Genomic DNA, 25,472 nt, shown 5'->3' on the forward strand with positions numbered 1-25,472 from the left:
TAAAGTAGAGGAATTCGGGGGTACTTCCCTGTTCGCCTTATGAGGTTCCTGCTAAACACAAAAACCAAAACCAAACAAAATAACAAAATTAACTAAACACAATGGATTGCCTCCCACAAGCGCAATTGTTTAACGTCGTTATGCTCGACGTCCTCCTTTGCTATTTTAACTCTCGTGGTTGTAGCTTTCAGTGTGCTCCCCTTCCATCCATCATGGGCGGGTTCAAATCTGTAATAGGGTTCTTCGTATCCAATTGTGCACTCGGTATAGCTCCTCATTCATGTCTTTTTCAAAAATTTCCTACACAGTTAGGTCAAAAGTGCCAATCGAATAGATCGAATGGTCTTCAATTGGGTACTTCATAGCTTCAAAAATATTAAATTTAACAGCTCCGTCACATTCGATGGAAATCTGATTGCCCTTGCAGTTTGTAATTGCCCTGCAGCAAGTTGCTTTACCAAAGCTGTTAGATCTGAAATCTGATTTTCTAAATTGACATGGTTTACCTCATTAACCCGTCTAGTGGTGCCATCTATCCTTGCACCGAACTACTGTTAATTTTCGGCCATGTTGGAAATTAATTCCCTAGCCGCTACGAGTGTCTTGTTCACTAGGGCTCTTCCATTGGCTGCATCGACCATACTTCTATCCATGGGCTGAAGCCCTTCATAGAAGTATTGGATTAACAATTGTTCAGAAATTTGGTGGTGGGGACAACTAGCAACAAGTTGCTTAAATCTTTCCCAATATTCATATAATGTCTCACCACCAAACTGCCGAACTCCACATATTTCTTTTCTTATATTCGCAGCACAGGATGTAGGAAAATATTTATCTAAAAATATCCTATTCATTTCATCCCATGTGCGTACTGAACAAGGAGGGAGAATATACAACCAATCCATTGCTTTATCTCTTAAAGTAAATGGAAATGCTTGAAGAGTTGAGAGATCCATCACATGGACGCCCATAGATTGCAGAATAAGGGACGAATTTCAAAAATTTTTCTCTCCCTTCAACTGGGAATCACATTCCCTATTTAGAAAATCATATTTTCAAGGATAAATCTTGAACCTTAAACTGAACCAGATCTGAACCAAAAGGAATGGGAGAGAATGATACCTGATATGGAGAAGCAATATCTCCCAACGAAGGTGTTCATGCCCAAGGAAGGATCCAAAGACTGCTCCCACTGAAGATGGCGCAGTGCAGGATGGAGTAGAATCAGCATTGTTCTTTCCCAAGAACTCTGTCCTTCGCAAGAAACAGTAGGATGGAACGAGAGCACAGCTCCCTTTTCAATAATTTCTCAAAGAATTGATGTCAAGATCCAATCTTAAATTCTCCCACAGCTAGAGATCGAACTGGCAAATAGGGCGGCGAGAGCAGGGAGGCGGCAAGAGAGTATTCGCAGGGTGCAGAATTCTCTCTTCTTGATTTCAACAGTAAAGAGGATCTGATGTGTTTCTTGGTCTCTCTCAAGGCTGCCGCCCCCTCCTTCCTTTTGTTAACTTGGAAAAATCAGCACATAATATCATTAGGAGGTGCTTATGCAAATCATATTTGGATCAGCTTTCTCTTCTAATGATAAGGATAAACCCTTATCTTATCTGTAGATTAGATTAGCTTTATCCTAATCTTATTAGGAGGTTTCTAGATCTGAATCACATTCAGATCTGGACTCTCTGAGTGGATAGGATTAAGACCTATCCTAACTGCTAATCCATCTCAGAATTCGCCCCTTTAATTAACTAAATTAATAGCCCAGTTCGAAATGGGCTTTAGGCCCATTAAGCTTATGTGCTCACTTAATCTTCCTAACTGCTGCCCAGTTGGGCTTCCTTGTATGGCGTGGGACCCAAGCATTGATCTACACATCAGCCACATGGGTTCGGCCCAGCCTTTGTTACAAGGCCTGGTCGAATACACTGTTAAAGACAGTGCACCCCCTGAAACCCATCAAATGGGCTCTATGGGCCCAACACTTACCCTAAGTGGTCCATGGGCCAAGCCACCTTGTAACACCCAGGGACTGTGGGCAAATGCAAGATTATCCCATTAGGTATTATCCTCAATGGTCTTACACTTAACCTCTCAGCCCATAATGATCATACACTACCCGACAAAAGAGGACCTCTCCCTCGGCTGCAAGGAACAATGTTGCACTCTTCACTTATATGGATCCTGGGAATTAAAACCCTTTTGCAAACATTTTAGAAACCTTAATATATATACTTTTATATCTCATATAAAATATATTTTGCAAAACAAATTTCAATGGTTGAAATCGGCTGCCGGCAGTCTTGGTTTCTAACAGTGAGAGCGCATCCCCGATCATTACCTTTGTCCGACAAAGGGGCTGATCCTATCAATATGATCACCCACTCAGATGAATTATCGGATTGTCCCAACATACCCAGGTTTTGACCCCCGCTAAGGATCTCACTGATTGGTACAACAAAGACAGCCCGATCTGACACCTAGTGCAGTATCATAATCGAGTCTAGGGGTCGGGTGTAACTTTCCAGTTTTTCCTATCAATCTCCAAGGTCTAGGGCAATACTGGAAATCTGGTCCAGTTCAAAGATTCAATTAATCCCACACTGTATGTGCCTAGGGTCTCACCTCGGTAGCTGAGACAAGCCACCCCAACCGACTTGATGGTACCACAGTGTCAGCCTTGTCAGGATAGGTCTCCCCAGACCAACCCACTGGCTGTGAACATTCAAAACTAACACGAGTCTCAATAAGTGTCCAATTTAAGGGTAATACACAGAAACATACCAAGGGAACATGAATGAAATATGTACTTTTCCAGCAAAGAGCACACGATCCTATCATGAAAACATATCCAGATGTAGACTTTCTATCATCTGGGTCTGACCGAAAATCAGCATCTGTATACCCTTGGATCTGTAGTGAGCTACCGTCGAATACTAGACAAAACTCTTTTGTCCTTCGAAAGTACTTAAGTATGTTTTTCACAGTAGTCCAATGCTCCTGCCCTGGGTTGGCCTGAAATCTGCTTACTACACTCACTGCCTGAGCTATGTCAGGACGAGTGCACAGCATGGCATACATGATGCTCCCTATGGCAGAGGCATAGGGAACGTCTTTCATGCCATCAATCTCCTTAGAAGTCTTGGGAGACATCTTCTTGGAGAGAGTGACTCCGTGCCTGAAAGGAACATTTCCTTTCGTGGAGTTTTCCATGCTGTATCTTTTGACTATTTTGTCAATGTAGGCAGATTGGGATAATCCTATTATCCGTTTCGATCTATCTCTATAGAGTCGAAGACCCAGTATATAGGAGGCTTCTCCAAGATCTTTCATGGAGAATTGCTGTGATAACCATACTTTCACCGTAGTTAACATACCTACATCATTCCCAATGAGTAGAATGTCATCTACATACAGAACCAAGAAGGTAACCTTATCTCCACTGTACTTCCTGTAGACACAGGGTTCATCCGGATTTTGCTCGAAGTCAAACGATTTGACGGCAGAGTCAAAACGAATGTTCCAACTTCTAGAAACTTGATTAAGTCCATAAATGGATCTATTAAGTTTACATACCATGTTTTCCTGACCTGCAGCAATGAAGCCTTGCGGCTGCTGCATATAGATATCTTCAGTAAGATCTCCATTCAGGAATGTAGTTTTGACATCCATTTGCCAAATCTCATAATCATGGTATGCTGCTACAGCTAATAGGATCCTAATGGATTTAAGCATGGCCATAGGCGAAAAGGTTTCCTCATAATCGATGCCCTCTTTCTGAGTGTACCCTTTCGCCACCAGATGAGCCTTGAAGGTCTCAACCTTACCATCGGGGCCCTTCTTCCTCTTGTAAATCCATTTGCAACCGATTGCTTTTACCCCGGAGGGCAGATCTACTAGAGTCCAGACTCCATTGGTCTCCGTTGAGTCCATCTCTGCTCTCATGGCCTCCACCCACTTCTGGGAATCTATGTCCGACATAGCTTCCGTGTAAGTCACGGGATCCTCCTCACTAGTCAAGGTTTCCACCAGGTAACTATCCTGGTCATAACCATAACGGACTGGTGGCCTGGATACCCGAGTTGATCTTCTAGGTTGGTCACTACCTGGAACTTGTGGGACATCTCCCACTGCTCCTGAGCTCTCCTCATCAAGAACAACTTCCTGACGTTGGGTGTCCAGGATATAGTCGGTTTCCAAGAATTGCACATTACGACTGCAGAACACTTTCTGCTCACTTGGGTCATAGAATAGGTAACCTACAGAGCCTTTTGGGTAGCCTACAAATAGGCAATGGCTGGTCTTGGATTCCAACTTGTTTGCACACGTTCTCTTAACGTGTGCTGGACAACCCCAAATCTTCAAGTGCCTGACACTTGGTTTCTTTCCGATCCAAAGTTCATATGGAGTATTCGGAACCGATTTGGTTGGAACCCGTTTTAGCACATAAATCGTAGTCTCTAGTGCGTAACCCCAAAAGGATGTGGGTAACTCTGAGTGTATGAGAAGTGACTGGACCATATCCAATAAGGTCCTATTCCTCCTCTCCGAAACACCGTTAAGTTGTGGTGTAGCAGGAGGAGCTAATTGTGATACTATCCCATTGTCCTTTAAGTAGTCCCTGAATTCATCAGAGAGATATTCGCCACCTCGATCTGATCGAAGGGCCTTAATTTCTCTCCCTAACTGTTTCTCGACCTCTTGTCTAAACTCTTTGAACTTTTCAAAGGATTCAGACTTGTGTCTCATTAGGTACACGTAACCATATCGTGAAAAATCATCTGTGAAGGTGATGAAATACACGTGTTGATTTCGTGTCCTAACACTTAGGGGACCATATACATCAGTATGTATTAGGTCAAGTGTGCCCGTAGATCTTTCAGGCTTACCGTTAAATGGCCGTTTCATCATCTTGCCTTGTAGGTAAGGCTCACAAGTGGGAAGATCTTCTACAGTTAGAAAATCCAAAGGACCATCCTTTAACAACTTTGTGATTCGGTAAACACCGATGTGGCCAAGTCGATAATGCCACAGACACGTGGGATTAACTGTATCATGAGTTCTCTTCTTAGGGATTTCAGCCAACGTAGTTTCGGTTATGTTAGTTTCTAGAGAAGGATGTAGAACATAGAGACCGTTCTCCAGTTCCCCGTATGTGATGAATCTGTTGTTTCTTTTAACAGTAATCGTATTACTAAAGAAGACAAAATAACCATCTGCACACAGTTTTGAGATAGAAATCAAATTTCTCCTTAAATTTTGTACATAAAGACAGTCTTTCAGTATAATTATTCCTTCTCTAAAAATTAATTCCACGGTTCCTATGGCCGCGGCTGCAATAGTTGCAGTAGTCCCCAAGAAGAGTGTGACTTCTCCTTCACTCAGCCTTTTGCTTACCTTGAAACCCTGTAGTGAGTTACAAGCATGAGTCGAAGCCCCGGAGTCAATACACCAGGAAGCAGAAGCTACCAACAAATTGGTTTCTATAACACAAGTTTCGAAGTTACCTTTCTTGGATTCCAGGTAGGCAGGACAATTCCTTTTCCAGTGGCCGGTCTTCTTGCAGAAGTGACAGGCATCCGATGCTTTGTCTTTCTTTTGCTTCTTGCTCTTAGTGGCTTTCTTTTGAGGCTTCTTTGCCTTCCTCTTTCTCTTGCCTGTCTTGCCAGCTTCAACAAGCATGGCTACAGGCTCATCCTTTCTAATCAGTTCTTCAGCTCTTTGCAACATATTGCTATGCTCTTGTAAGCTGACATTCAGCTTGTTCATGTTATAGTTCATGATGAACGGATTAAAGGAAGGAGGCAAAGAGTTAAGGATAGCATCTATCTGGGTAGCAAGGTCCAGCCCGGATCCAAGTGCCTCCAGTTCGTTGATGTATCCCATCATCCGAAGATAATGGTCGTGAACTTGTTGACCCTTGGACATTTGTGCGGTCATGAACTATTTCAAGACCTTTTGTCGAGTAGAACGATTCTGCTCTTCATACATTGTCCTGAGATTGTCCAATATGTCTTTGGCAAGTTCGATCTAATCGAACTGCCTCTGTATCGAGTTGTCTAAGTGGCAATGATGTAACACCGGGCAAGGGAGTTTTTCTCCTCCCATTCTTGATAGTCTCTCCTTCGGGCCTCAGAAGCCCTATCACCCGGATGCTCCGAGGCAGGATTCTTTGCCACTTTGTCCAGCTTTTCAGAAGCTAGGACCAGCATAAGGTTCCTGTACCAATCAGCATAGTTTGAGCCCTTCAACTTGTTGTCATCAAGTAGTTTTGCAAAAGATCCGTTTGCCATTTTCTGATAAAAGAGCAAACATCAGTCCACAACCTAATTTGATTCATGTTCATTTCATAGATATGGATTTTAATCTATGATCCATTTCCATTTATTCGTCTCTGATATTTCCCTCCTCTCTCAGTGACAGAGACTACGGGTTGTCTCTGGAAATGTGGGAAATCACATAGGGTGCATGGAACCAACTGTTTCAGCTGCATAACCCCACCACCTTTCTGTGAAGGATCACATCCACTCATCATATGAGTTTTCCCTTTGGCCTCTGTCAGACAAGGTTCAAAGCCATTTTCAGGTAAACCTTTCTATCCAGTGAGTGCTTACCCATCATATTCGTGAACGCCAAGGTACCGTGAGAGAGTTCCCATTTTCTGGTGAAGCCCCTCCCACATCGGTCTATGACGCCCCTATCATCTTATGAAACACTCAGACAAGCCCAACAGCAAATGGATAGCCCATTTTCTGGTGTGTTTCCTCATTACTGAAGGACCCATCCTCATGCTAATGATGGAAGGCCTTTAGAGAGTTCATCATATGAATCTCCCTATCACATGCACTCATATTAGCTAGAGGGAACAAAATTACGCCCTAGTTTGATTTAGGTCAAACCAAAGTGCCTCCCACTGACTTTCATAAAGCCAGATTTCAGTGGGCCTTAAATCGGCTAGGGTTCCGCACGCAACTTCTTGATGAGGTGTGGGGGCCCACCACTGAGGGAAGTCATCCAATGACCAAAAGGGACACCATGGCAATGATGTGCATTCAGCCATGGTGTGCGCAAGAGCCACTGTCGAATGAGCATGGGCCAAGTACTTATGGCCCATGTACGCAGCACATCACACATCCATACATCACATGCAGGGATAAATTGATCCAATCAATTAATTATCTGTAAAACCCGTTGGAAGCCCGTTAAAATTCCATAATATTAACCATTAATATTATCTAGGTATATGTGCTGAATTAGGGTTACCCAGTTCGGCCCATATAGCTTTATCCTTTAAAATGGGCTTTTGCAGTTTTAACTATTTAAAACTGGGCCTTCACAGGCTGGGCCGAATTAACCATTTAATTAAATATCAATCCTTAGGCCCATTAGTGGGAAATTAGGGCTGACATTCAGCCTTGATTAAACCCTAGAATTGGTCCAAACAGTTTTGAACCAATCTTGGTTCGAATGGGTCTAGTGTTTGATTTTTAATTAAATCCTTAATTCAAGAAAATAATCTGAAATTAAATACTGATAAAAGGAAAAAAAAGAATCAGTCAAACAGGGCTGTTCGCACAATCCTTCCTGCAAAACAGAGGTTAGATCACAGAATGCAGTTTCACAAACTGCAAATCGCAGATAGTATTTCTCTTATCTGCGAAATCTCCTTCTCTGCGCCGCCATCTTTGATTAAAAATAAAATAAATAGAAATCTTATTTCTATTAATAATTACATCAGATCGAATACCTATACATTGAGTCTAGAAAATAAAAAAAAAATTATTTACAGACCCAAAAAATAAATCAAGAACTACAAAATCGCAGATTCCCTGCGCAAACCAAGAATTCGATCTCCTCTTGTACGAACATCTCATAAATCAAGAAAATTATAAAGAACAATTCTAAATAATAATCAGTTTTATTTAAAATTAATTTCAGATTATTTTCCCATCTGTTTTGGGAACAAATTTCCCAAAACCAAATCTGCGCAAATTGGGTAGAACGCCTTCTCCCTAATTGCGCAGGTTCAGATCTGAAACAGAATGGTTCAAGATTTGAACCTGTGGCTCTGATATCACTGAAGGGTTGAGAGATCCATCACATGGACGCCCAAAGATTGCAGAATAAGGGGCGAATTTCAAAAATTTTTCTCTCCCTTCAACTAGGAATCACATTCCCTATTTAGAAAATCATATTTTCAAGGATAAATCTTGAACCTTAAACTGAACCAGATCTGAACCAAAAGGAATGGGAGAGAATGATACCTGATACGGAGAAGCAATATCTCCCAACGAAGGTGTTCATGCCCAAGGAAGGTTCCAAAGACTGCTCCCACTGAAGATGGCGCAGTGTAGGATGGAGCAGAATCAGAAGTGTTCTTCCCCAAGAACTCTGTCCTTTGCAAGAAAAAGCAGGATGGAACGTGAGCACAACTCCCTTTTCAATCCTTTCTCAAAGAATTGATGTCAAGATCCAATCTTGACTTCTCCCACAGCTGGAGATCAAACTGGCAAACAGGGCGGCAAGAGCAGGGAGGCAGCAAGAGAGTATTCGCAGGGTACAAAATTCTCTGTTCTTGATTTCAGCACTAAAGAGGATCAGATGTGTTTCTTGGTCTCTCTCAAGGCTGCCGCCCCCTCCTTCCTTTTGTTAACTTGAAAAGATCAGCTCCTAATCCCATTAGGAGGTGCTTATCCAAATCATATTTGGATCAACTTTCTCTTCTAATGATAAGGATAAACCCTTATCTTATCTGCAGATTAGATTAGCTTTATCCTAATCTTTTTAGGAGGTTTCTAGATCTGAATCACATTCAGATCTAGACTCTCTGAGTGGATAGGATTAAGACCCTATCCTAACTGCTAATCCATCTCAGAATTCGCTCCTTTAATTAACTAAATTAATAGCCCAGTTCGAAATGGGCTTTAGGCCCATTAAGCTTATGTGCTCACTTAACCTTCCTAACTGCTGCCCAGTTAGGCTTTCTTGTATGGCGTGGGACCCAAGCATTGATCTACACATCATCCACATGGGTTCGACCCAGCCTTTGTTACAAGGCCTGGTCGAATACACTGTTAAAGACAATGCACCCCTTGAAACCCATCAAATGGGCTCTATGGGACCAACACTTACCCTAAGTGGTCCCTGGGCCAAGCCACCTTGTAACACCCAGGGACTGTGGGCAGATGCAAGATTAGCCCATCAGGTATTATCCGAAATGGTCTTACACTTAACCTCTCAACCCATAATGATCATACACTACCCGACAAGAGAGGACCTATCCCTCGGCTGCAAAGAACAGTGTTGCACTCTCCACTTATATGGATCCCGGGAATTAAAACCCTTTTGAAAGAATTTTAGAAACCATAATATATATACTTTTATATCTCATATAAAATATATTTTGAAAAACAAATTTCAACGGTTGAAATCGGCTGCCGGCAGTTTTGGTTTCCAACAGTGAGAGCGCATCCCCGATCATTACCTATGTCCGACAAAGGGGCTGATCCTATCACTATGATCACCCACTCAGATGAATTCTCGGATTGTCCCAACATACCTAGGTTTTGACCCCCGCTAAGGATCTCACTGATTGGTACATCAAAGACAGCCCGATCCGACACCTAGTGCAGTATCATAATCGAGTCTACGGGTCGGGTGTAACTTTCCAGTTTTGCCCATCAATCTCCAAGGTCCAGGGCAATATTGGAAATCTGATCCAGTTCAAAGATTCATTTAATCCCACACTGTATGTGCCTAGGGTCTCACCCCGGTAGCTGAGACAAGCCACCCCAACCGACTTGATGGTACCACATTGTCAGCCTTGTCAGGATAGGTCTCCCCACACCGACCCACTGGCTGTGAACATTCAAAACTAACACGAGTCTCAATAAGTGTCCAATTTAAGGGTAATACACAGAAACATACCAAGGGAACATGAATGAAATATGTACTTTTATTCATTTACAATAAACTCATAAAGTACATCAATTTTGATTGAAGCTAAGGGCATACAAAACTGTCTAACAATGCTATGTGTTTTACCTGGTCCTCGTTCATACCTTGGGGCTTCATGCTTGCATAGATGACATGGAATTCCTTTAGATTCTTATGAGGGTCCTCTCTTGGAAAACCATGAAACAGAGGCAATAATTGAATCAAACCAGATTTGAGTTCAAAGGCTACCTCAAGAGTGGGATACGTGATGCATAAGGGTAGTTGGGCTTCTTTGTATGGCGTGGGACCCAAGCATTGATCTACACACCAGCCATATGGGTTCAACCCAGCCATTATTACAAGGCCCAGCCGAATTCACTGAAAGACTCAGTGACCCCTTTGAGCCCATCACATGGACCCTATGGGCCCAACACTTACATTAAGTGGTCCCTGGGTCAAGCCATCTTATAAAAACCCAGGGACTGTGGGCAGGTGCAAGATTAGCCCATCAGGTATTATCCTAAATGGTCTTACACTTAACCTCTCAGCCCTTAATGATCAAGCACTGCCCGACAAGAGAAGACCTCTCTCTTGGCTGCAAGGAACAGTGTCACACTCTCTACTCACATGGATCCTGGGAATTAAAACCTTTTGCAAATATTTTGAAACCGTACATATACATACAATATATATATATATATATATATATATATATATATATATATATATATATATATATATATATATATATATATATATATATATATATATATATATATATATATATATATATATATATATATATATATATATATATCTTATTTTTGCAAAACAAAATTCCAACGATTGAAATCAACTGCCGGCAGTTTAGTTTCCATCAGAGAGAGTGCATTCTCGATCATTACCATTGTCCGACAAAGGGGCTGATCCTGTCACTATGACCACTCACTCAGATGAATTCTCAGACTGCCCCAACATGTCTAGGTTTTGTCCCGCACTAAGGATCTCACTGATTGACACATCAAAGACAGCCCGATCTGACACCTAGTGATGTGTCATAATCGAGTCTAGGGGTCAGGTGTAACTTTCCAGTTTTGCCCATCTGTCTCCAAGGTCTAGGGCAATATTGGAAATCTGGTCTGGTTCAAGGGTTCAAGCAACCCCATACTGCATGTGCCTAGGGTCTTACCCTGATGGCCGAAACAAGACATCCCAACACTTGGTGGCACACCAGTATCAGCTTTGGTAGGATAAATCTCCCCAGACTTATCCAATGGCTGTGAACATTTAAAACTATCACAAGTTTCTATAAGTGTCCAGTTTTAGGGTCATACATAGAATTATACCAAACAACATGAATCAAACATGCATTTTAATTTATTTCCACTAAATAACAAAAGTACATCAAATCAGATTGATGCTAAGGGCATACAAGACTGTCTAACACTTCTTGTCCAAGAGTGATTGCAAATCACCATTCCCCATGGTCCTAGGTTAAATCGATAGTCCAGGAGACAAGCCTTCCTGACTGAAGCATCCTTGGCTGAATGGGTACTCATTGCTTTAACAAACCAATTCAGCCAGATGCAATTACTTTTCTTTGAATCAAAACAAGGTGTGCTTATTGCCATAATGTGAGTGCATTTTATGCTCCATCTCTCACTTACCTTCTTTTCAAGATGTGAGTGCATTTTATGCTCCATCTCAAACTTGCTTTCATTTCTAGATGTGAGTGCATTTTATGCTCCATCTCAAACTTGCTTTCATTTCTAGATGTGAGTGCATTTTATGCTCCATCTCACACTTGTTTTTGTTTCTAGATGTGAGTGCATTTTATGCTTCATCTCACATTAGTCACGATTTTATTTTCAGACTCCCTTTTTTTTATTTTTTTTTCACAAGAATCACAGGGTTTCACTGCCTGATCCATGAATTCATTGATCATGGTCTCTATATGCCTAACATAGCAAGTTCTAGAATAATCAACCCATGTTTGACAGATCATTATGTGAAAATCAATCAAACCCTTATGCATCTTGCCTATTGATTGATTAAAATCATGAGGTACCATATGCAGCCAAGAAAGATTCAGTTAGTCATGCTTGCATCCTATCTTATCTATTCAGCCTAAGCACATGATTCTTGATAAGTTGAAATCGTTCAAGGATAAATTTCCAGGAGTAGAAATTTTAAGAAGGTAAGGTATCCCAAATTTCCATCAGATTTCACTAATCCCCCCACACTTAAGTTATACATTGTCCCCAATGTATGTGATTATGCATAAAGTAGAGGGATTTGGGGGTACTTCCCTATTCACCTTGTGAGGTTCCTGCTAAACACAAAAATCAAAACCAAACAAAATAACAAAATTAACTAAACAAATTGGGTTGCCTCCCACAAGCGTAATTGTTTAACGTCGATATGCTCGACGTCCTCCTTTGCAATTTTAACTCTCGTGGTTGCAGCTTTCAGTGTGCTCCCCTTCCATCCATCATGGGCGGGTTCAAATCTAGAATAGGGGCCTTCGTATCCAATTGTGCACTCGATTCTAGCTCCTCATTCATGTCTTTTTCAAAAATTTCCTACACAGTTGGGTCAAAAGTGTCAACCGAATAGATCGAATGGTCTTCAATTGGGTACTTCATAGCTTCAAAAATATTAAATTTAACAGTCTATCCATCACATTCGACGGAGAGGGTACCCTCATCCACATCTATTTTTGTCTTGGCCATTTTCATGAATGGCCTGCCTAGTAGAAGAGGGGCTAAACCTTCGATCGTGTTCTCCTCCATCTTCAAAATGTAAAAATCGGCTGGGAAAATTAAATCGTTAACCTGCACCATTGCATTCTCAACAATCCCTTCTGGGTAGGCGTTAGAATGATCAGCTAATTGGATAACAGCTTTAGTTTCCCTTAAAGGACCTAATCTCAAAGCATAGTAAATTGAGTATGGCATGACATTGATAGATGCACCTAAGTCAAGCATGGCATGCTCAGTTCGCTTATTGCCAATCACACAAGGTAGGGTGAACATACCTGAACAACATATTTTTCTGGTAAGGTCCTCTTGATCACAACTGGAGTGTTCTCTCTAACTCTTGGGCCTTGTACCTCCTCTTCTTTCTATCCTTTATCCGCCTTCCTTGGTGAGGTAGGTTCTAGCTGCAGTTCCTTCCTGCTTCTTAGCACCACTACACTTACATTCTCCTTGGAGTTGACTACCGTTTGTAATAGTAGTTTCCTGGAGCTCTGCGTCTCCAACTTGCTAACGGTAGTGGCAAGTTGGCTGATTTGGTTAACCAAATTCTGAATGCTGGCTCTTGTTTCCTGTTGAAATTGATGAGTATTAGTAGCTAGAGCCTTAACTATATCTTCTAATGACATACCTGAATTCGGGGGTTGGCCTTGTGCTGTGATGGGTGCTGAATACTGGGGTTGTCGACTAAAAAAATGGGGCTGCTGTCCTCCTGGGTTCCTGTAGTTTAGATTTGGATAATCTCTCCACCCCTGATTGTAGTAATTGGAGTAGGGGTCATACTTTTGTTGGAGCTGGCGTGGGAATCCTCATATGACACTCATTTTCTGAATCAATTCATCATGTAATGATGGACACATGTCCGTAGGATGTCTAGGGATTGAACATATACCACACACCCTTGTAGTTTGTAATTGCCCTGCAACAAGTTGCTTAACCAAAGCTGTTAGATCTGAAATCTGATTTTCTAAATTGACATGGTTTACCTTATTAACCCGTCTAGTGGTGCCATCTATCCTTGCACTGAACTGCTATTAATTTTTGTCCATGTTGGAAATTAATTCCCTGGCCGCTTCGAGTGTCTTGTTCAATAGGGCTCCTCCACTAGCTGCATCGACCATACTTCTATCCATGGGCTGAAACACTTCATAGAAGTATTGGATTAACAATTGTTCAGGGATTTGGTGGTGGGGACAACTAGCAACAAGTTGCTTAAACCTTTCCCAATATTCATATAATGTCTCACCACCAAACTGCCGAACTCCACATATTTCTTTTCTTATATTCGCAGCCCAGGACGCAGGAAAATATTTATCTAAAAATATCCTATTCATTTCATCCCATGTGCGTACTGAACCGGGAGGGAGAATATACAACCAATCCTTTGCTTTATCTCTTAAAGTAAATGGAAAGGCTATGTGTTTTACCTGGTCCTCGGTCATACCTTGGGGCTTCATGCTTGCACAGACGACATGGAATTCCTTTAGATGCTTATGAGGGTCCTCTCCTGGAAAACCATGAAACAGAGAGGTAATAATTGAATCAAACCAGATTTGAGTTCAAAGGCTACCTCAAGAGTGAGATATGTGATGCATAAGGGTTGTTGGTTCATAATCGGTGCAGCCGACTCCCTTAATGTCCTCTCTCTATCAGCCATTCTTTCTCCTTCTTCGAAGATGGGAAAAACACAAGTGGGCAATTTGCAATCTGAGTTCACCCTTTTTGGTGAATGATCCTTCCTTTGCCTAGCCTCCTTCCTTAAACGATGGGTGGTCCTCTCAATTTTGGGGTTGTACTCGAGTTCACCTCGTTGAGAAGCACAAGTCATAAAACAAGAAGGTTAAAAAAAAAGGTAATAGCTAAGAAATTAATGTTGCTCCCCGGCAACGGCGCCAAAATTTTGACGGGTTGTCGAAGCCCTCAAAATTAATACTAGTCCCACAATAAAATATTTGCAGTAAAAGTCGTAATAGGTCGAACCCATAGGGAGCAATTCAGTAATCTCTTAGCCGAATGGATAAAGTAATTGAGTGGGAAAATTTAATAACTAAAATTAAAAGAATAACAAACTAAATAAAAAAGAGAAAATCAATCTTTCCGAATTCTGGTTCAAGGGTTCGGGTTGAATCGATTGGCCATCGATCCTAGGTACATATCAACATTCTTGCAATTCAAGCATTTAACCTTAGATTTATTAGGATAGCCATAATAAACCTTGTGCTTTCCTAATTCAGTTGACAAAACCCAGCATTCGATCAACACTTATCACCACTCAACTGGGTACGATAGCGTTCCATGTTAAACAGTGATAGCATTAAGATTTGTGAAAATTTTTAAACCAAAATAACAATAATTGAGATAGCTGCAATTACTGAATCTTGTCCCATCGATTCCTTTTAGGTTGAACCATGTTAAAACAATGGTCAAAGGCTGTCATGAACAATTGACCCAAAAATATGTCAACCTAATTTCTACTTGTACTATTATTCGTGACAATTACGGATCACCGAAATCATGGATAGCAGTAGGAAAATCAACATTAATTCAATTTGTCAAATTAATTAACATTAACATCCAATGAAATGTGCTCAAGAATCAATGAATACTTGAATTAAAAAGAAAAAAAATAAATTAACTATAGAACCTCACAATGACACAATCAAACCTTCCCCCTTGAACCAGAAAAAGAAGCTTAGCTGCTCAGGATCTGCGAAACCTCCATGCTCTGCTTCTCCATGGCCGAACTGCCTTCTTGAACTTCTTGGTCTTCTTGATGATCTCTTAGATCTTGGAGTGAGTGATGCTAGAGCTGGTTCTCCCCCCTCTTTATATAACCAAAGGATAGGGCTATTTTATAACTCCTTCTAGGAGATCATCTTATCCTTAGGGAGTCTTGATCTTCTTTGAACTAATCCTATCTTATCTCTTATCTAATCCCCAACCTTCTTATCCTTATAGGATTACATTCAAAGTTTAGATCTAATAAGACTCTCTCCCTCTTGGGAGATTACATTCGAATTAGGACTCTAGACTCTTGCATCCGAGTTGGGCTTCTCTGCTACTTAGGTTGCTTCCAGGTTCTTCTGCGAGTTGGGCTTCAGTTGTTAAATGGGCCTGGCTACGAACTTCTCCGAATTAGGGTCCGGTTTCATAATCGATGCAGACCGAATCAGTCAAAACCCAATGAAAAAGTTGTGGGCCTTTCTTTCTTCTTTCTAATGCTTCTTGAATTTCCTAATTTGGAGTCCGGAATTGTGAGTTAGGCCCGGATCATTGACTGTCACTGAAACTGTGCAAAATCACCCGAATTGGCCTGTTTCCTTCCAATTGCCTTCTTTATTGCCCTGAATCGAAATACAAGAGTAATGAGTGCTTTAAAGTGCTAAAGTAGTGTAAAAGGATGAATCAGCAGTGTTCTTCCAAAAGAACTTGACCCTTCGCAAGTATCAACAGGATGGCTTGTGAATATAGCTCCAATCAATATTTTCGCAAAAGATTGGTGTCAAGATCAAATCTTGATTACTCTTGTAAAGTAAGAGATCAAACTACTAGAGGCGGCGGCTGTAGGAAGGAGGCGGCAAGAAAGTATTCACAGGGAGCAGAGTTCTCTCCTCTTGTGATTTCAGCACTGAAGACAGGAGTTGTGGATTGCATGTCTAAAGGCTAACGTCCCCTCCTCATTTTATAACCTTAAAGGGATCATCTCCTAATCCCATTAGGAGTTGGTGATCCAAATCATATTTGGATTAGAAGTCCCTTTAAGTGATAAGGGATAACCCTTATCTTATCTATAGATCAGATAATTAGGAGGTTTACAGATCTAAATCTCATTTAGATCTTGGACTCTCTAAGTGGATAGGGTCCAGGCCCAATCCTATCAGCTAATCCATCTCAGAATTCTCCCCTTTTAATTGACTAATCAAATCAGCCCAGTTCAAAATGGGCTTAAGGCCCATTTAAGGTTATGTACTCACTTAGCCTTCCAAACTTCTGCTCAGTTGGGTTTCCTTGTATGGCATGGGACCCAAACATTGATCTATACAACAACCACATGGGTTTGGCCTAGCCTTTGTTACAAGACCTGTCCGAATACACTATTATGGATAGTGCACCCCCTGAAACCCATCTTATGGGCTCTATGGGCCCAACACTTACCCTAAGTGGTCCTTGGGCCAAGCCACCTTGTAACACCCAGGAACTATGGGCAGACGCAAGATTAGTCCATTAGGTATTATCCTCAATGGTCTTACACTTAACCTCTCAGCCCATAATGATCATACACAACCCGACAAGAGAGGACCTCTCCCTCGACTGTAAGGAACAGTGTTGAACTCTCTGCTTATATGGATCCCGAGAATTAAAACCTTTTGCAAATCATTTTGAAACCATAATGTATATACTTTCATATTTCATATAAAATATATTTTGCAAAACAAATCTCAACGTTTGAAATTGGCTATCAGTAGTCTTGGTTTCGATCAGTGAGAGTGCATCCCCGATCATTACCTTTGTCCGACAAAGGGGCTGATTCTGTCACTATGATCTCCCACGCAGATGAATTCTCAGACTTTTCCAATCTTGATTTGCAAAAGATTGGTGTCAAGATCAAATCTTGATTACTCTTGTAAAGTAAGAGATCAAACTACTGGAAGCGGCGGCTGTAGGAAGGAGGCGGCAAGAAAGTATTCACAGGGAGCAGAGTTCTCTCTTCTTGTGATTTTCAGCACTGAAGACAGGAGTTGTGGATTGCATGTCTAAAGGCTGCCGCCCCCTCCTCATTTTATAACCTTAAAGGGATCAGCTCCTAATCCCATTAGGAGTTGGTGATCCAAATCATATTTGGATTAGAAGTCCCTTTAAGTGATAAGGGATAACCCTTATCTTATCTACAGATCAGATAATTAGGAGGTTTACAGATCTAAATCTCATTTAGATCTTGGACTCTCTAAGTGGATAGGGTCTAGGCCCAATCCTATCAGCTAATCCATCTCAGAATTCTCCCCTTTTAATTGACTAATCAAATCAGCCCAGTTCAAAATGGGCTTAAGGCCCATTTAAGGTTATGTACTCACTTAGCCTTCCAAACTGCTGCTCAGTTGGGTTTCCTTGTATGGCATGGGACCCAAACATTGATCTATACAACAACCACATGGGTTCGGCCTAGCCTTTGTTACAAGACTTGGCCGAATACACTATTATGGATAGTGCACCCCCTGAAACCCATCTTACGGGATCTATGGGCCCAACACTTACCCTAAGTGGTCCCTGGGCCAAGCCACCTTGTAACACCCAGGAACTATGGGCAGACGCAAGATTAGACCATTAGGTATTATCCAATGGTCTTACACTTAACCTCTCAGCCCATAATGATCATACACTACCTGACAAGAGAGGACCTCTCCCTTGTCTGCAAGGAACAATGTTGAACTCTTTGCTTATATGGATCCCGGGAATTAAAACTTTTTGCAAATCATTTTGAAACCATAATGTATATACTTTCATATCTCCTATAAAATATACTTTGCAAAACAAATCTCAACATTTAAAATTGGCTACCGGTAGTCTTGGTTTCGATCAGTGAGAGTGCATCCCCGATCATTACCTTTGTCCGACAAAGGGGATGATTCTGTCACTATGATCTCCCACTCAGATGAATTCTCAGACTGTTCCAACATACCCAGGTTTTGACCCCCGCTAAGGATCTCACTGATTGGTATGTCAAAGACATCCCAATCCGGCACCTAGTGCAGTATCAGAATCGAGTCTACGGATCGGGTGTAACTTTTCAGTTTTGCCCATCAATCTCCAAGGTCTAGGGCAACACTAGAAATCTGGTCCAGTTCATAGATTCAATTAATCCTACACTGTAAGTGCATAGGGTCTCACCCTGATAGCTGAGATAGGCCACCCCAACCAACTTGGTGGCACCATAGTGTCAGCCTTGTCAGGATAGGTGTCCCCAAATCGACCCACTAGCTGTGAACATTCTAAACTAACACGAGTCTCATTAAGTGTCTAGTTTAAGGGTATTACATAGAAACATACCAAGGGAACATGAATCAAATATGCACTTTTATTCATTTACAATAAATTCATAAAGTACATCATCTTGATTGAAGCTAAGGGCATACAAAACTATCTAACACTTTTTGGATTTTTCAGGCCTCATAAATATTAGTCCTAATTCAACGCAAACATCAATCCATAGCCAATTCAGATCGGGTGCAAATAAGATAACAATAAAAACAATAGTCCACAGATATTTCAGATCATATACTGCATCAGATTCTCATATCGGTCCACATGCACTTCAGATATGATTTCATCATTCATTGCTACACTTTCATCAATGAGGCAGTTTTGATGCATCCGGTTGCAATTTGGGTGCTGTTACGACCCGAATAAAATCAGATTTGAATGGGTTCAGGTCTGAGTTTAGATGAACTCAGATCTGAACTCAGATGAATTCAGACTTGCATTCTGAGTTCAGACCACCATCCGAATAGGATGGAGATATTGTACATAATTTCCAAACCTTGGGATCTGAGAATTTATGAGAGTATATGTTTGAATTCTGATATGGAGTTTTGCATCTCATCAGCTACTGATGCTAAGTTCAACAGTTAGAACCTCAGTTATCAAGGCTGATATGAGAGTTCAGTAAGATAAGTTGGTACATACAAATCTGAGACTAGTGGATCAGGTCTGAAATCATGCAAAATCATTGATCTCCAGTCTGTACATCGGTTGTTTCAGCTTGCTTCTCATCAGCCTTGATGTATCTCTGAATGGAGGTGAGTTACAGATCTGAAATCAGACCTGTACACCCACCATTTTAGATCTGAAGCTCAGAATTGAAGGAACAAATACCATTTTTTTTGTTTTTCTTTTAAGATGAAAGAAAATTAAAAACAAAGCAATACAACAAATATCTTTTTGGATGAGTGCAGATCCGATTGCTGAATTCAAGAGACAACAAGTAATGCAATCAGATCTGAACTCTTTTGAGTTTTATACAATTTTTTTTTTCTTTTTGGAGATAATAGAATCACAAATAAGAGAAATCATATCTACTTCAGCTACACTAAAACTGAAACAAAGGATGGAACAATCAAGTATCAAGAGAAGAAGTATGGTTCCATCAATGCAACCATTGCATCCAAGGCTGAAATGTAAGACAAAAAATTGAAAACCAGCCATGAATGCAATGCTAAAACCAGATTAAGAATGGCCAGTAGTTCCTAATATTGCTTCCATAAATCCCTGTCAACAGCGCCAAAAGCTTGATGTGGATCATTATGACACTAGCAAGTGCACTAGCCGTTCAAATAGTAAAGAGGTGAATAGAGTATCATTCCCACAAGGATTTATGAAACAACTATTAATACTAAATTGGCCAATTCTTATCTGACTAACAAAACATCATAACTTTATTCAAAAATTAAAGTCCTCAGCTAAAATCTAACTAAAAAGCATTGGCTCAAATACATTCTATTAAAGTTAAAAGAGTAAGCAAGAAAATCCAATTTCATGATTCAACAAACAAACTACTTAACTCATTCGAATAGGCCATGATTCAGCCTTGGTTTGGTGAAACCCTACGGTCATGAACAACCTTTTTCAAGAGCATGTTCATCCAATGCATGAATGATGATCCTTATATCTCTATCAAGGATCTAATCATTCATGCATGCATTAATTCAAACACATCAAGGGCATCAATTCAAATCTATATTGATCACCAACTGAATTGTGCAAGTTATCTCTAACCTTGCATGCAATTCAGTTCTTGAATAATAGATCTGAATTCCTAGAGTCTCTTTCAAGCACTCTAGAAATTCCAAGCATTAGATCAAATCAGCCAACCTGAGAATTGAAGGTCTGAATTCTTTCTCAAGTAATTCAAATCTTACAAATCTTAGATCTGAGATTTCAGATATGAGTTTATGAGAGATAAAATCAGCCAATCTGATCTAGAATTCACACTCTATTCAAGAAACAATAAGAAGAGATCTGGTCTACTCGAATGATAAAGAAATTTGATTACACAATCTAAAATTTTACAGCATTGATTACAACAAGAAAGAATGAAAGATAAGAAAAGAAAATTAAATAGATAGAACCTGAATTTGAACTCAAGAAAATAAAAACTAAGTAGAACTAGAATAAAGGATCTCTTAATCAAATTTTCCCCAAGTTCGAACTCACCTTCTTTTCTTCTTCCTTGCTTGAATCTCTTCAACCCTTCTCCTTCTTGGGCCTAGTTCCTTCTTCTCTCTTCTTCTCTTCAAGGAATTCGAACCCCAAAGGAATGGAGAGGCTTGAACTTGGGTGTCATACAATTTTGTATGCCCTTAGCTTCAATCAGAATGATGTACTTTATGAGTTTATTGTAAATGAATAAAAGTGCATATTTTATTCATGTTCCCTTGGTATGTTTCTGTGTAATACCCTTAAACTGGACAATTAATGAGACTCGTGTTAGTTTAGAATGTTCACAGCCAGTGGGTCAGTCTAGGGAGACCTATCCTGACAAGGCTGACACTGTGGTGCCACCAAGTCGGTTGGGGTGGCTTGTCTCAGCTACCGGGGTGAGACCCTAGACACATACAATGTGGGATTAATTGAATCTTTGAACTGGACCAGATTTCCAGTATTGCCCTGGACCTTGGAGATTGATGGGCAAAACTAGACTCGATTATGATACTGCACTAGGTGTCGGATCGGGCTATCTTTGATATACCATTCAGTGAGATCCTTAGCGGGGGTCAAAACCTGGGTATGTTGGGACAGTCTAAGAATTCATCTGAGTGGGTGATCATAGTGATAGGATCAGCCCCTTTGTCGGACAAAGGTAATGATCAGGGATGCACTTTCACTGATGGAAACGAAGACTGCCGGTAACCAATTTCAAACGTTGAGATCTGTTTTGCAAAATATATTTTATATGAGATATAAAAGTATATACATATGGTTTCGAAATGATTTGCAAAAGGTTTTAATTCTCGGGATCCATATAAGAAGAGAGTGCAACACTGTTCCTTGCAGCCGAGGGAGAGGTCCTCTCTTGTCAGGTAGTGTATAATCATTATGGGCTGAGAGGTTAAGTGTAAGACCATTGAGGATAATACTTGATGGGCTAATCCTGCATTTGTCCACAGTCCCTAGGTGTTACAAGGTTTTTTGGCCCAGGGGCCACTTAGGATAAGTGTTGGGCTCATAGAGACCATGAGATGGTTTTCAGGGGGTACTATCCATAACAGTGTATTCGGCCAGGCCTTGTAACAAAGGCTGGGCCAAACCCATGTGGCTGATGTGTAGATCAATGTTTGGGTCCCTACCATACAAGGAAGCCCAACTGGGCAGTAGTTTGGAAGGCTAAGTGAATACATAACCTTAAATGGGCCTTAAGCCCATTTCGAATTGGGCTAATGTGATTAGTCACTTAAAGGGATGAATTCTGAGATGGATCAGCTGATAGGATTGGACCCAGACCCTATCCACTTAGAGAGTCCAAGATCTAAATGAGATTTAGTTCTAGAAGCCTCCTAATTAGATTAGGAGATGGCTGATCTGATCTGCAGATAAGATAAGGGTTATCCCTTATCACTTAAAGGGACTTCTAATCCAGATATGATTTTGATTAGCAACTCCTAATGGGATTAGGAGTTGATCCCTTTAGGATTATAAAAGGAGGAGGGGGCGGCAGCCTTTAGACATGCAACACACAACTTCTGTCTTCAAAGCTGAAATCACAAAAAGAGAGAACTCTACACCCTACGAATACTCTCTTGCCGCCTCCATCCTGCAGCCGCCACTTTAAGCAGTTCGATCTCCTACTCTCTATAGGAGTAATCAAGATTTGATCTTGATATCAATCTTTTGGGAGCTGTATTCAGTGGGAGCATATTTTGGATCCTTCCTTGGGCGTGAACACCTCCAATGGGAGATACTGTTTCTTCGTATCAGGTATAATCCCTTCCTACTCCTTTTGGTTCAGATCTGGTTTAGTTCATGGTTCAAGAATGATCCTTGAAAATATGATTTTCTAAATCGGGAATGCAATTCCCAATTGAAGGGAGAAAGAAATTTTTGAAATTCGCCCCTTTATTCCGCAATCTTTGGGCGTCCATGTGATGGATATCCTATCCCTTCAGTGGTATCAGAGCCATGGTTCAAATCTTGAACCAATTTGTTTCAGATCTGAACCTGCGCAAATAGGCAGAAGTCTTTCTACCCGATTTGCACAGATATGGGTTTTGCGAAATTTGTTCCCAAAATTGATGGGCAAATAATCTGAAATTAATTTTATATAATTCTGATTATTGTTTAGAATAGTTCTTTTTGATTTTCTTGATTTATGGGATGTTCATACAAGAGGAGATCGAATTCTTGGTTTGTGCAGGGAAAACTGCAAGATTTGCAGTTTCTTGATTTATTTATTACATTTGGTCTGTAAATAATTTTTTTTTTAATTTTTAGACTCAATGTATTAGGCATTCGATCTGATGTAATTATTAATAGAAATAGGATTTCTATTTATTTTTATTTTTGGATTGAAGATGGTGATGCAGAAAGGGAGATTTCGTAGAGAAGAAGTTTTCATAGATGGGAGACGTAGAATCTGTGATTTGCAGTTTGTGAAACTGCAATCTGTGATCTAACCTCAGCTTTGCAGGATGGATTGTGCGAACAACCCTGATTGACTGATTCTTGTTTTTGATTTATCAGTTTTTTAATTTTAGATTATTTTCTTGAATTAAATATTTAATTAAAGATCAAACCGTCGACCCGTTCGATCCAAGATTGGTACAAACTATTTGGACCAAATCTAGGGTTTAATCAAGGCTGAAACTCAGCCCTAAATTTTCCACTAATGGGCCTGAGGATTGATATTTAATTAAATGGTTAATTCGGCCCAACCTGTAAAGGCCTAGCTTTAAATAGTTAAAACTGCCAAAAACCCACTTCAAAGGATAAAGCTATATGGGCCGAACTGAGTAACCCTAATTCAGCCCATATACCTAGATAATATTAATGGTTAATATTATGGACAGGCTTCCAATGGGCCTTAATTTATCCCTGCATGAGATGTATGGATGTGTGATGTGCTATGTACATGGGCCATAAGTGCTTGGCCCATGCTCATTCGACTGTGGCTCTTGCGCACACCATGGTTGAATGCACATCATTGCCATGGTGTCCTTTTTGGTCATTGGATGACCTCCCTCAGTGTTGGGCCCCACACCTCATCAAGAGGTTACATGCGGAACCCTAGCTGATTAAGGCCCACCGATTCTGACTTTATGAAAGTTAGTGGGAGCTACTTTGGTTTGACCTAAATTAGACTAGGGCGTAATAATTGTTCCCTCCAGTTAATATGAGTGCATGTGATAAGGAGATTCATATGATGAACTCTCTAAAGGCCTTCCATCATTAGCATGAGGATGGGTCCTTCAGTAATGAGAAAACGCACTAGAAAATGGGCTATCCATTTGCTGTTGGGCTTGTCTGAGTGTTTCATAAGATGATAGGGGCGTCATAGACTGATGTGGGAGGGGCTTCACCAGAAAATGGGAACTCTCTTACGGTACCTTGGCATTCATGAACATGATGGGTAACCACTCACTAGACAGAAAGGTTTACCTGAAAATGGCTCTGAACCTTGTCTGACAGAGGCCAAAGGGAAAACTCATATGATGAGTGTATATGATCCTTCACAAAAAGGTGGTGCGGTTATGCAGCTGAAACAGTTGGCTCCATGCACCCTATGTGATTTCCCACATTTCCAGAGACAACCCGTAGTCTCCGTCACTAAAAAATGAGAGAAATCTCATAGATGAATAAATGGAAATGGAACGTAGATTAAAATCCATATCTATGTAATGAACATGAATCAAATTAGGTTGTGGACTGATGTTTGCTCTTTTATCAGAAAATGGCAAACGGATCATTTGCAAAGCTTCTTGACGACAACAAGCTTATGGGCCCAAACTATGCTGACTGGTATAAAAACCTTATGTTGGTCTTAACCTCTGAAAAGTTGGATAATGTAACCAAGAATCCTGCCCTGGATTGTCCGGGAGATAGGACTTCTGAGGCCCATAGAAGAGAATACCAAGAATGGGAGGAGAAAAACTCCCTTGCCCACTGCTATATCATTGCCTCCTTAAACAATCCAATTTAGAGGTAATTCGATCAAATCGAACTTGCCAAGGACGTATTGCCAAGGTCTTGAAACAGTTCATGACTGCGCAGATGTCCAAGAGCCAACAAGTTCATGACCATTGTCTCCGGATGATGGGTTTTATCAATGAACTGGAGGCTCTTGAATCTGGGCTAGATGTGGTAACACAGATCAATGCTATTCTCAACTCTCTACCTCCATACTTTAATCCATTCATAATGAACTACAACATGAACAAGCTGAACGTCAACTTGTAGGAACTCAACAATATGTTGTAGAGGGCCAAAGAATTAATTAAAAAGGATGAGCCCATTGCCATGCTTGTTGAAATTGGCAAATCAGGCAGGAAAAGGAAGGCAAAGAGAAAGCCCCAGAAGAAGGCTGCCAAACACAAGAAGCAAAAGAAAGACAAAGCATCAGATGCCTATCACTTCTGCAAGAAAACCGACCACTGGAAAAGGAAATGTCCTACCTACCTGGAATCTAAGAAAGGTAATTTCGAAACTTGTGTTATAGAAACCAATTTATTGGCAGCTTCTGTGTCTTTGTGTATTGACTCCGGGGCTTCAACTCATGCGTGCAACTCTCTGCAG

Source organism: Nelumbo lutea, chromosome 7 (assembly GCF_056320005.1).
Source record: "Nelumbo lutea isolate HS-2025 chromosome 7, American lotus-T2T, whole genome shotgun sequence".
Taxonomy (NCBI): domain Eukaryota; kingdom Viridiplantae; phylum Streptophyta; class Magnoliopsida; order Proteales; family Nelumbonaceae; genus Nelumbo; species Nelumbo lutea.